Source organism: Hypanus sabinus, chromosome 25 (assembly GCF_030144855.1).
Source record: "Hypanus sabinus isolate sHypSab1 chromosome 25, sHypSab1.hap1, whole genome shotgun sequence".
Taxonomy (NCBI): domain Eukaryota; kingdom Metazoa; phylum Chordata; class Chondrichthyes; order Myliobatiformes; family Dasyatidae; genus Hypanus; species Hypanus sabinus.
Genome location: NC_082730.1, coordinates 29,560,225 through 29,572,480, shown reverse-complemented (window position 1 = coordinate 29,572,480; position 12,256 = coordinate 29,560,225). Strand labels below are relative to the sequence as shown.

At 39.4% G+C, this 12,256-nt stretch overlaps 1 protein-coding gene across 2 annotated transcripts in view; it reads left to right on the top strand.

The window, feature by feature from the left end:
• The window catches only part of LOC132381139 (copine-8-like), a 660,843-nt gene that overhangs the window by 102,042 nt on the left and 546,545 nt on the right, over positions 1–12,256 (top strand). The gene's annotated exons all lie outside the window — the stretch shown is intronic.

Here is a 12,256-nt window from a genome sequence, read left to right as displayed (position 1 = left end):
TTGCACCAATACATTGGGTCCAGGACAGATCTTCTGAGATGCTGAAGCTCAGGGACTTGAAAATAGGAACCATTCAAAAGTCTTATAACAGGAGGATAGAAGTTCTTCTTGAGTATAGTTGTACATGCTTTCAGGCTTTATATTTTTTGCCTGATGACAAGGCCGAGGCAAGAAAGGTGGAGTATTTGATTATGCTGGCTGCTCTACTGAGATGATGAAAAGTGTAGCTTCATGTACCGTTTGCTAGGTTATTTAGTCATTGTATTTTGCCCTTTGTGCAGGTGGGTAGTTGGAGGAATGGAGGGAGTTAACGGGCATGTGGGAAAGAATAGTTTCAGGGAAATAAGTGGGAGAATGGGGACTGACAGGAATGCTGTGAGAGCAGATATTGACTCAATGGACCAAGATGACCGCTTAGGATTGAAAGGAATACAATAATGATGAGGAAAATGTAATCAGTCCAACTGCAACAGACCAACTGTTCTGATTAATACTTGGCTATACTAGTGTTTTGTACAACGTAATTTTATTTGCAATGATTAATATAGTTTTGGTATTTTAATACTGAATTCAGATGAAGCAGTTCCAGAAAGATTTGTGTGCAATGTTAAAATGATTAATTTGTCCTCGCGTACCTGCTGTTTCAGACTCGTTGCGAATACATCATCCATTAATTATTAAGTTCTTGGCAATGACCCTACAATATTGGAATGGGCGGATGTGGGAATTTATTTTCTGGAAGCAAACGTCTGACTACGGAGTGGACAGTTGCACACAATTGATCGCATTGTGTTTTCTTTTTTGGAATTTATATTCATGGGAAATAAAACTTCCTAGCAGTTCAGATATTAAAGCAGAGAAGATTATTACAAGTGGTGACTGGGAAAGCTGTTTCTAGCTGGATTGGATAAAGATGGCAGATTTCAGTTCCTGCAGAACATTGGTGAACTAGACAGACTAGACTTTTACATTATGGATTTAAATTCTACAGCTGCCCTCAGAAGATGGAAACTATTTCCCTTGGTTATTGGTGCAGATTTCTGAAATGCATATTTCAAGAAACTGAAGATCAATCCTATATAAAAATATGCGGGATGCTCTCAGGTTAGGTAGCAAGGAGCAACAGTTATGGTTTGAGATCAGAGACCCTTCATCAGAAACATAACCTTGTGAAGGGTCCCAGAGCTAAAACATTATTTCTACTTATACAGATGCTGCCTGACCTTCCAAGTACTTCCAGTGTTTTTGTTTTTTTATTTAAGATTTCTGGGATCTGCAGAATTGTGATGATCAGTTCCACACCTTTAACAATGTTAGAATTGTGTTCTTTCCAGCCATGTGTGAGTTTTATTATATAATCTTCATATTCAGCAGTGGAAGGGATGAACAGATTCAAGTTCCAGGGTATCAAGATCTCAGAGGATCTATCCCAGGCCTAGGATTGAAAGAGACTACAGAGAGTTGTAGAATCAGCTAACTCCGTTATGGGCACATGTCTTCCCAACATTGAGGATGTCTTCAAAAGGCAGTGCCTCAAGAAGTCATCATCCATTATTGAGTGCTCTTACCAGCCAATACATGCCCTCTTTCTCATTACTAACATCAGATAGACAGTACAGGAGCCTGAAGACCCACATTTTGGAAACAGCTTCTATCCCTCTGCCATCATATTTCTGAATAGAAAATGAACTCTACCTCACTTTTTCTCTTTTGTAGTCTTTATTTTTTAAATTTTTTATTGTAACTTGTAGTAATTTTTATGTCTTGTTTTGTGGCAGCTGTACAATGCAATTAATTTCATGACTTATGCCAGTGAAAATAAACCTGATTCTGATTCAAACATTTGTAGACTTATAATCCACTGTCGCTGATCTCAGTACATGAAGACCAAGAGGGACACCATGTTAACTGGGACACCATGGAGGTTCTGGTGCAGGGAAACATGAAGCAGGCGTGAGAACTTTTAGAAATGTGCTTCTCTTCTGATAACTCTGTTAACAAACATATTGAAACATACACCACCTATGAACCCTTAAGAGTCACAGAAACACGAGCCAATAGAATTCAAAGATCAACTGAAGAGGTAGCCAATCAGGACTGAGGCAAGCGAATGGGGTGCTATATAAATGCGAGCACTTCCAGAGAGGAACACCAACAAATGCGTACTGTGGATGTTACCTTGACTGGTGACGAAACGACCGCAAGCTAATGGCTAAGCTTGGTGAAATCTGTAACATCAGACTTAAAATGTTTGCCTGGGTGAATGTAGCCCCGTTAACAGTCAAAATGTTGGATATCTTCCACTCTAAGGTAGCATATTCCACTAGCATCGCTGTCATCTCGCCGAATGATTCCTACTTCTGCCACCGCTACAAAGCTGCCATGCCTACCAGCTACAAACTGAACTACAAGAACAGAGAATGGCTTCTTTGGCAAACCAATGACCTACCCCCTTGGAGGTCAAGGGGCAGCTAACGCTCCATAAGCAACACACACAAAATGCTGGAGAAACTCAGCAGGTCAGGCAGCAGTTATGGAAATGAATAAACAGTTGACGTTTCTGACCAAGACCATTCTTCAGAATTGGAAAGGAAGGGGTGAGGTGCCAGAATAAAAAGGTTGGGGGTAGGAGAAGGGGAATAGCTAGAAGGTGATGGGTGAAGCCAGGTGGGTAGGAAGATAAAGGGCTGGAGAGGAAGGATTTGGATAGGGGAGGAGAGTGGACCGTAGGAGAAAGGGAAGGAGGAGGGGACCTAGGGGGGAAATGATAGGCAAGTGAGAAGAGGTAAGAGACCAGAGTGGGAATAGAAGAAGAGGGAAGGGGGAGGGAATTTTTTTTTTACTGGAAGGTAAATGCTTCAGAATACTGACATTTGTACAATTTTTTTCAAGGGACGCCGGTTTTAGTCAATTGTCTGGACAGGTGGAGTTTTAAAAAAATGCCCCAAATTAGTAGAGATTTGGAATTCATTGGAAGGGTGGAGAAACTGGAACTCCAGCAAGTTTAGTGGCAAAAATTTTTAAAAAAGCATCTGCAGATACAGGAAATGTAAAAAAACTGAAATTGCTTTAAATACTCAACAGGTCAGACTGCATTGATGAAAGAGAAACGGCATTAATATTTCTGGTCAGACGCTGCTGAGAAATGGCTAAGTTTGTTCCAATTCTGATGAGGTATCTCTGGCCTGAAACACTGATGTTTCTCTTCCCGAAGACGCATCCTGACCTGCTGACTTTCCAGTGTTTTATTTTAATGTTCAAAGTGGACTTGGCTGAGTAGTTGAAGAGCCACAAATCTGAAGATCTTAGATCAAGAATTGGAAATGGGACTAACCTAAGTAGCCTTGTTTATGACCAGTGTATACACAATGGGTTGAATGGCTTTCTGCACTTTGAGTTTCTAAGAGATGAAGTCTTATGCTATCTTGATGCAGCAATGCTTTGCTACCCCTTATTCATCACGGGCTTATAAGTCCTGGAATAACTTACCACTAACCTTGTATTTTCACCCCACACTTGAGGAATTCTGGTGGTTCACTGCTCTCTACCCAAGGCCGAATAGGGCATGGGCATCAAATGCCAACATTATCAGGAGTTGCTATGTGTGTGCCAAGAATATAAAATGTAGATTGAGGAAAGATGATGACCTACAGTAGATGCCAAATTAAAATTTCAGTGTAGAATGAGTTTTTTTTTAATAGCAAGTGGTAAAATGAAACATAATAGGTCATTTATCAGAAATGTGATTTCTTGTGATTCCTGAAAATAATCAAGAGATGATAATTTCTCCACATTATCTGCAATTTAAAACTTTGTTTGACACTTAATTAGCTACTTTAAGATTCATAGTTTATTTCATTATGTAAATTTAACTTCATTTCAAAATGCTAGAAAAGATTTTGTTAATTTTAAATGTTACTAATCAATGCATTTTAAATTCATGCCATTGCCAATGTGACAACGTTAAATGTTATATTGAATGTTTTTATTGGTATGAAGCAGATATCTTTCTAAATTTGCAGTCCTTCCACTAATGCATGTTACAGCAATAGCAATAAATTATGGCACAGTTCTTTGTTAAGTTATCAGTGTGTTAGATTCTACAAGAGGAATGATAAGGAGGTATAAACTTTATTACAACAAAGATTTTCAATAAGTTGATAAAAATATATAAATGTTGCCATGTAGGAGCTCTGCATACTAGTGAACCATATCAAATATGTTCAGTTAATCGTCATCATCAGGAAATTATTGGAATGTCAAATAATATTGAAAAATTACTGATCTGTCTGTGCAAATCAAGAAGTCGAGGCCTAAAGGTCAAACTGTGGTCAGTGACTACTAGGGTCATGGCCTGAAGGTCAAACTCATGATAGGTGAGTCCTGGGTTTCACCCCCCTCCCCCTCGAAACAGGTGATAACCAGAGGGTAGACCTGAAGGTTGAAATCTATATCTTGGTAAGTCAAGAGGCAGAAGTCAAAAGGTTGAAGGCTGAAGTCAGATGGCAAGGAAGTAGAGGCCTGAATGAGTCACCTGGGCCTGTGACCTCCCCCTCCCCTCCCCAGATCACCAGGGTTAGAGTTTTGTGTGAGTTCTGAGCTCTTGGCTTGAAGATCAAAACCATAATCAACTGAAATCCGTTTAGCCTTGAGCAGAGAGAGGTTGGAGACGTCTGGTGAGAGGCTCATTGTCTGTGTGTCCTGGGCCAGGAGCTGTGCTGGAAATAACATTAGACAATCTCAACTTGAAATCAAGTGTGAGGATGTGCTGGGAGCAGCTGACGAGTATCGTCACCCTTTTGGTGCCATCATCCCATTAACCCTAACGCTAACTGTACATCTTTGGAATGTGGGAAGAAGCCTGGAAGAAGTCCATGGGCTCAGGGAGAGAACATACAAACTTAGACTGTGGTGGGAATCAAACCCACATCAGAGATTGTTGGCGCTGTAAATCACTTGTGCTAGCTGCCATGCTACCATACCGCCTCTGGATTATGCTGGGCAATGGATGAAGTTGAACACATTCACAGAGCTCCAAGGGTTTTGCAAAATGAAAGAAGTTGTCTCTTCAAGGAGAGCAGAATACATCTTCTCTTTGAGTAAAGATCATAGATGTCACAAACAAAGTGTACAAGAAGCTGGTGGCTTCTTGCAGGTTCAGAATGATAGATCACAACCATGCAGTATTTCGGGCTCCACAGGGCATCAGTAACCTGTGCTGCAGCAGGAAGGGCTGGAGTGTGGGATATGAGCTTGTTTTGCTATTGTCGTTTTGTCTTCTTGTTCTTGTTGCTGCTTGGGTTGTATTGCTAAACATTGTGGGCAAACTATGCTGGTGCCAGAATGTGTGATTACACTTGAGGGCTACTTCTAGCATATCCTTGATTGTATTGGTTATTAACAGAAACAACACATTTCACTCATGTTTTTATGTATATGTGATGAATCTGAATTATAGGGCAGAGAGGCTATGCTTATACAGTACACTGTTTCTTGAGTATTTGTAAATTCTTTATTCTGAAGGTATAAGTCAAATTTCCATGTAAATATTTAGTTGGAGATCGATGTATTGGGGTGAAGAGCTGTAGCAGATGCCTGAGTGAGATCCTAGTAATACTACAAAATATTATAATTGATAAAAGAAACCCAGAATTATTTTCAAGATGGACTCTAGTCACAGAACAGATGTTATAACAGATGAATATCAAACTTGAAAAAAAATGCTAGAAAGAATTTCTTTGCAAGATCATCAATATTGAAAATGATTTATCATAAGATTTTTAGAAATGAAACTTTTGATCAAAATAGAGTTCGGTGGAAGTTCAAGCTGGATGATACACTGTTGAATGTTCTTTTGTGTCTGTACTTAACACAAAAAAAAATTCTTTCAATAATTAGCTTAACTCATCTTGGAGTATACTTGTCTAAATGTGTAAGTTCAAAGCCGTTTTTAAAGACTTGAATCATTTAAATGGATAATTTTAATATGTTGTTGAGTCTGTGCATTGTGGTGTGTGAGCTGTTAAGCTAAGAGTGTAGCTGACTGCTCAAGAGGAATGAATGACTTCATGCCAGTATTTAAAAACAAGTACAGGATTCTCCTGGTTTCCTGCCTAGCATTCCTCCTCTCATGCCAGAAAGCTAATTTAGTTAGGAAGCAAATAGTCAGAGGACCTGAAAGCAGTTCCTTTAGTTCATCATGTCCATATTGACAATCACACCCTATTGCACTGCCCCATCCCCCCAACCTCTCGATAGAATCTACCATTCATCTATACAGTAGCAGCAGTTTACAATGACCATTAACCTGCAATGTGCATGTTCCTTGGAGTTTCGGAAAATGAAGGGTAATTTTTTTTCAAGCATGAAATACCTTCAGGAGGCTGTGGCACAGACATTACCCCTTTGAGTGAGACTTGATGTATAGGAGATGCCTGGTTCAAATTACAATGTAATGGGTACACCTTCTGGAGGGACAAACCAGAGACGAACATCTGTTGTGACTGTGAACCAAAGTTACTGGAGGGATACTGAAGTAGGTGAATATCGAAGTCTTTATTCAGCCAAGAAAGCAGGTATCTGTCTTGGAAAAAGAGGTTCCCTGAACCAATATTAAATGACATTTTTGTATGCTAAAGATCAAAACCATGGGAGGATAATTCTACAGTTACAATGTATCTACAATGCTTCCTTTGAATTACAAATAATTTTCAGACACCTAGATCTTGACACCAACACTCCAGACACCCAAAGTAAATGTTAGTCACTACTGTCTTTGAGTTTCATTCATGTATATGCAGGCATCTCAGATCAATGAGGTGTTTCCTGATTTGCAATCAACCCCAAACTGCAGCTCTAGGAACACCAGTGTTCTGAGCTGCATTTTAACTCCACCCACAAACAATATTCAGATCTGAAGACCAGTTGCTGTTGACATTAATATTTGGTATGCTCCATAACTCCAGAAAATGTCCCAACAATATTTTACAAAGTGTGGACTTTACCTTCATGAATTGGATGCTCTAGTGTCACAGTAAGCTAGCTCTCCCCACAACCCCCATGGCACAGATGAATACCTCATGGTCATCCAGCTAACTCTAATACAGACCAATACATTATGGTCATTATAATACCCGACTCTGGGAGCCATGTATGAGGTTTAGGAGGACTGCTACACCAAACCCAAAACAGCTTTGGCTCCAATTCCAACGGGAGGCAAGCTGTTCTTTCTTGGTGATTTTAGTGTAAGGATGGAAACGAAATAAGCTATATGTCAGTCATGATCAGAATCCTCCAAGAGGACCACAGCCTTGTCATGGTTTGGAGGCTTGCGTGCCTCAATGACCCAAGAGCTATGTTGGCTGGAGTCAGGGCTTTATGATCTTGGTAGGGTCACCCATGCCAAATAGGGCAAGGGTAGAGGACAGAATAAGAGTGGTCCACTAGTCCTCTGGATTTGGTGGGTGGGGGGGGGGGGGTGGTCAACTCAGGGTTAGAAACCCTGACTGGTAAAGCAAAATTGTTACGGAAACAGCAATGAAGAATCCTACATGTGAGTGTGACAGTATTCATGAGTCTCCACACGGGATATGAATGACTGACAGTAGTGAAAACCAAGAGGAGCCCACTGACACGATGAAGGAAGCTATGAACACCACCAGAGATGGAGGACCCTCATTGCTGCCCTAAACGTCAGTGGCGTAACAGGTGACCTGATTGGCTGACTGACATGATCAGCAGGGAAGGAATGGAGAAGATTAATGCCAGTTGGGTTTCTCTCCTGATAAAATATTAGAGCATATTTTTTGTCAGAATGAATACTCTGTTCAGAAGGAGAAGCACAAACTCATGTGGAAACACATTAAGTAGATTAATCTACTTAGAGATGAATCAATTTACACGGGTTTGGATAAATTTCAGCGACTGGAGGAGAGTGGACCAGGACTTATTGATATGTTAAATACCAAATAACATTTTGGAATGTGGAAAATGCAAACCATTAATAAAGGCCCGAAGCCTTAACAAAGTACAACATCTATATACTACTAAAACTCTGATGCTCTATCTGTCTGTTTGGGACCAATTAGCGCAAATGATGCATTACAGTGGCACTTTTTTTGGCTAAATCAATTTAACATGTGCTACCTTACAGAATGCAGACAAAGTTCAGGGTTATATATTCGTTTAAAGTCACTCATTTGCCAAAATCAAGAGCCCCGCTTTCACCCGAGATCTGATCCACCATCGTGGAAATCGCGACGCGACACCACAACGCATGCGCGCAGCCAGCCTCAGCAGCGACACCAAGTGGAGCAAAAGGGCAGGGCAGCTATATTTCAATTCTCTCAAAGGGGTGCCCCAACGGGTCACCCCATTGTCTAGTTCCAACTATTAGCTTGAGGAAATGAGGAATGGAAGTCATGACTAATTACTGTTTTTTTTCCATCTCGGAAAAACGGAGATACTTCCAATCTAGTCAGATGACCTGTGTGCTTTCCCTCAACAGAAACTGCATAGTTCTCTTTCTGAGATTCATCAGTGTAAAATATGCTTCTCAGAGATGTGAGGTCACAACAGAACAGTGCTAAACTCAAAATTCAAAGTAAATTTAATATCAAGGAGCATGCAGTACATGTCACCATATACTACCCTGAGATTCATTTTCTTGCAGTATTCACAGTAAATACAAAACACAACAGAATCAATGGAAACTGCACATGCCAGAGTGATAAACAACGTGCAAAATGACAACAGACTTTGCAGATACTAAAAGAGGAGAGATCTGGTAGAGGTATACAAAATTCTGAGAAGTATAGATAAGGTAAATGCAAGCAGAGTTTTTCCACTGAGGTTGTGTGGGACTACCACTAGAGGTTAAGGGTGAAAGGCAAAAAGTTTAAGGGGCACACAAGGTGAAATTTCTTCACTCAGAGGGTCATGAGAGTGTGGAATGAGCTGCAAGCGCAAGTGGTGCACGGGCACTTGATTTCAGTGTTTAAGAGACGTTTGGATAGGTATATGGATGGTAGGGGTGTAGAAAGCTATGGTCCCTGTACAGGTCCATGGGAATAGGCAGTTTAAATGGTTCAGCACAGACAAGATGGGCTGAAGGGCCTGTTTCTGTTCTGTACTTTTTAAAGACTCTGTAACTATGACTCTAAAAGAAAATAATTAATAAATAAATAAGCAAGCAATAAATATCAAAAACACTAGTTCTTAAATATTAGCCCATAAATTATGTGTTCATTTCAGTGTTGGAGTGAGTAAAATTATCTTCTCTGGTTTAGGAGCCTGATGGTTGAGGGGTAATAACTTAATGCAATTAAGCATAAATTGGCACTTTTAGTGTGAGAAGCCATATGCTGACTTGTTTACCAAGTGGAAAAAGCATGTTGTTTATAATGAAGCGATGCTCGTTTGTAATTAATGACGAGGATTTGATGCTTGACAAATCCTAAGTATAAATATTTACGTAAAATATATGATAAGACGTTTGAAGAACACTTTTTCCTTTCGCTATTCTTTCATCCGGTTTATCCTTTGCATCTTATTCAGAAGTAGCCATCTTGTCTAACCGATGGTGGTAAAACATGAACTATTCATGAGGTCATTTGACCTGTTTGCAGTTTATTAAACTCATCATAACCAGGGCCACTGGCATATATTTAGTAGGTGTATTTGAATAACTATCAATAGGAAGGATTGAAACTGTATTTTCTCCTTCATCTTTAGTCTTGAGACAAATTGAAACATCTCCGGCTAGGAACATTAATTGGAAAATGAAATTTAAAAAAAAAATCTGCATGTGCTGGTAACCTGAACTACAGGTAAAAGCGACAAAGTTAATGTGGAACGCAGCAGGCTGGGCAGCATCTATAGGAAGAAGTACAGTCGATGTTTTGAGCCGAGATCCTTCGTCAGTCCTGGCCTGCTGCAGTCCAGCAGCATTTTGTGTGTGTTGCTTGAATTTCCAGCATCTGCAGATCTCCCCGTGTTTGCAAAGTTAATGTTCCAGACTACCTATATAACTCAGAATATCTTGAGTTATTGAACTGCAAGGTTCTCAGCTTCCCTTTTCTTCCACGGATGTTCATTGACACATTGAGTGCTTGCAGCATTTCTGCTTATTACTTGAGAGCAGTAATATTGAAAATTAACTACATCTGAACTAATTACTTAAGTGGCCTGCTAAAATTACTCTGAGATCACAGTTCTGCATTAACTTGAATGGGACAATTTGGTCATTTGCCTACAGAAGGTACGAGTCCAGGACAGATATTTAAGTCTTTTGCTCAGTGCTGGGTGTTCTCACTCTTGGGATCCATTGATGGAAGACACAAATGACTGCAGCTGCTGAAATCTGAAGTGGCAAATGACCTGCTGAGGAACTTAATGGGTCGAGTGGCATCTCTGGTTGGGTGTGGGTTGAGTTGCGAAAGGGGGTGTTGTGAGGAAGGGGTCATTCATGTTTTAAAGCTTTGGTAGTTGCACTGACTATAATCAGATTTGTAAACAGACACTTTTATGGGAACTGATCATTTTAAGAGTAAATAAATAACTCTGTGAAAGTGGATTAAGAATAAAATTAATTATAAGTAATGCATCAATTTCATACATTCTTGAGAAGTTACAATCAATAACTCTTAAAAAGCAGACCTTGCATTGGTTAATTCAGGAAGAGAAATATAACAAGATTATCTTAATGTTATTTTATCAGTTTCCAAAATGTATTAAAATCAAAGCAAGTTTGTTAGGTATTGTCTTCCTTATTCTATTTAATATTCTATCATATTCTTCTGCTCAAGTCATTTAAAAGAAACAGGAATCATGTTAAAAATATGTTCATTTTAATTAGTACTCAATTCTTAAAAATCCCATTACATTTGAGTGAGTCATGCTATATTTTTTAAATGGGTTCATAGAATTATGGTGCTTGAAATCTGAATTGACTATCTGAGGAACATTGATATTAAGGCAGAGGTGGGTTTTTATTACCTTTCAGTTGGGTTATGTATTAATACATTTAAAACACTCACTTAATTCATAGGTTTCACTGTCATGTCAACTGTGGTGCATTGTACTGTAATTACATTCTGGCATGTGGTAAATTTGGTGTTGCAATCAAATTTAAAAAGGCACAGCTACCTATATCTTAGTTTTATAGTGTATTAGTAAGAACTAACATTCTTCAACAGTTTAATTGATTAATAATACCATATGCCTTGGAACTCCCAGTGTTATAGTGTATTAGTAAATTAAAAGCTACACTTTAGTAAGATAGGACACCGAGTCAAAAAAACACCAACTTCACACCTTCCCATTCCTTTTCCAATGTGTTGATCCATGGCCATCTCTTGTGCCAAGATGAGGCCACCCTTAGGATGAAGAACAATCCCTTGTATTATGCCTGGGTACTCTGCAATCTGGTGGTATGAATATTGATTTCTCCTTTCAGTGACCCCCCCCCCACCTTTCCTCTATTCCCCAATCTGATTTTTTATTTCTCCACCTGCCTATTACTTCCCCCAGGTCCCCTTCCTCCTTTTTCTCCTATTGTCCCCTCTTCTCCCCTATCAGATTCTGTCTTCTCCAGCCCTTAACCTTTCCCACCCACATAGCTTCACTTATTATTTTCCAGTTGGCCTACCTCCACTGCATCTACCTTCCTATTTTGACCTCTTCCCCCTTCCATCTGAGTCCTGAAAAAGTGTCTCGGCCCAAAGTGCTAACTGTTGACACTTTTCCATAGATGCTGCCTGACCTGCTGAGTTGCTCTAGCATTTTGTGTGTATAACTTCATAACTACTTGTTCAAGACACTAGCAGCCGACTTTCTAAATATGGAAAGATGATTTCTCATATTTCCATTTAGTTACAGATGAAAAAGTGCAGCTTAGTCAGTTACAAGGCCTTCCTTGTTAATTTTTATCACTCAGCTTCTTTAGAATCATAAATGCATCATAAGGTTACAAGACTGGGAATATTTCAGCTATTCTCAGTAATAGAACTGGACTTTTTAGATTATGTAATTTATATCAAGTGTGGCTATAGTTTCCAACTCTTTCATTTGTCTGCATTGCATGTGGGGATTTATTTTGATGCATACAAAGTAAAATGGTGGTTTCATCATGGTGAGCTTCCAATCATGAAGTAATCATTTAGCATACTTTTCAGGATGGAAAAGAATTCTAAGGATAAATTGATTTGGATCACACCTCTGTACTTCTGATCCTCAACTGGGTACTGTGATATTCTAG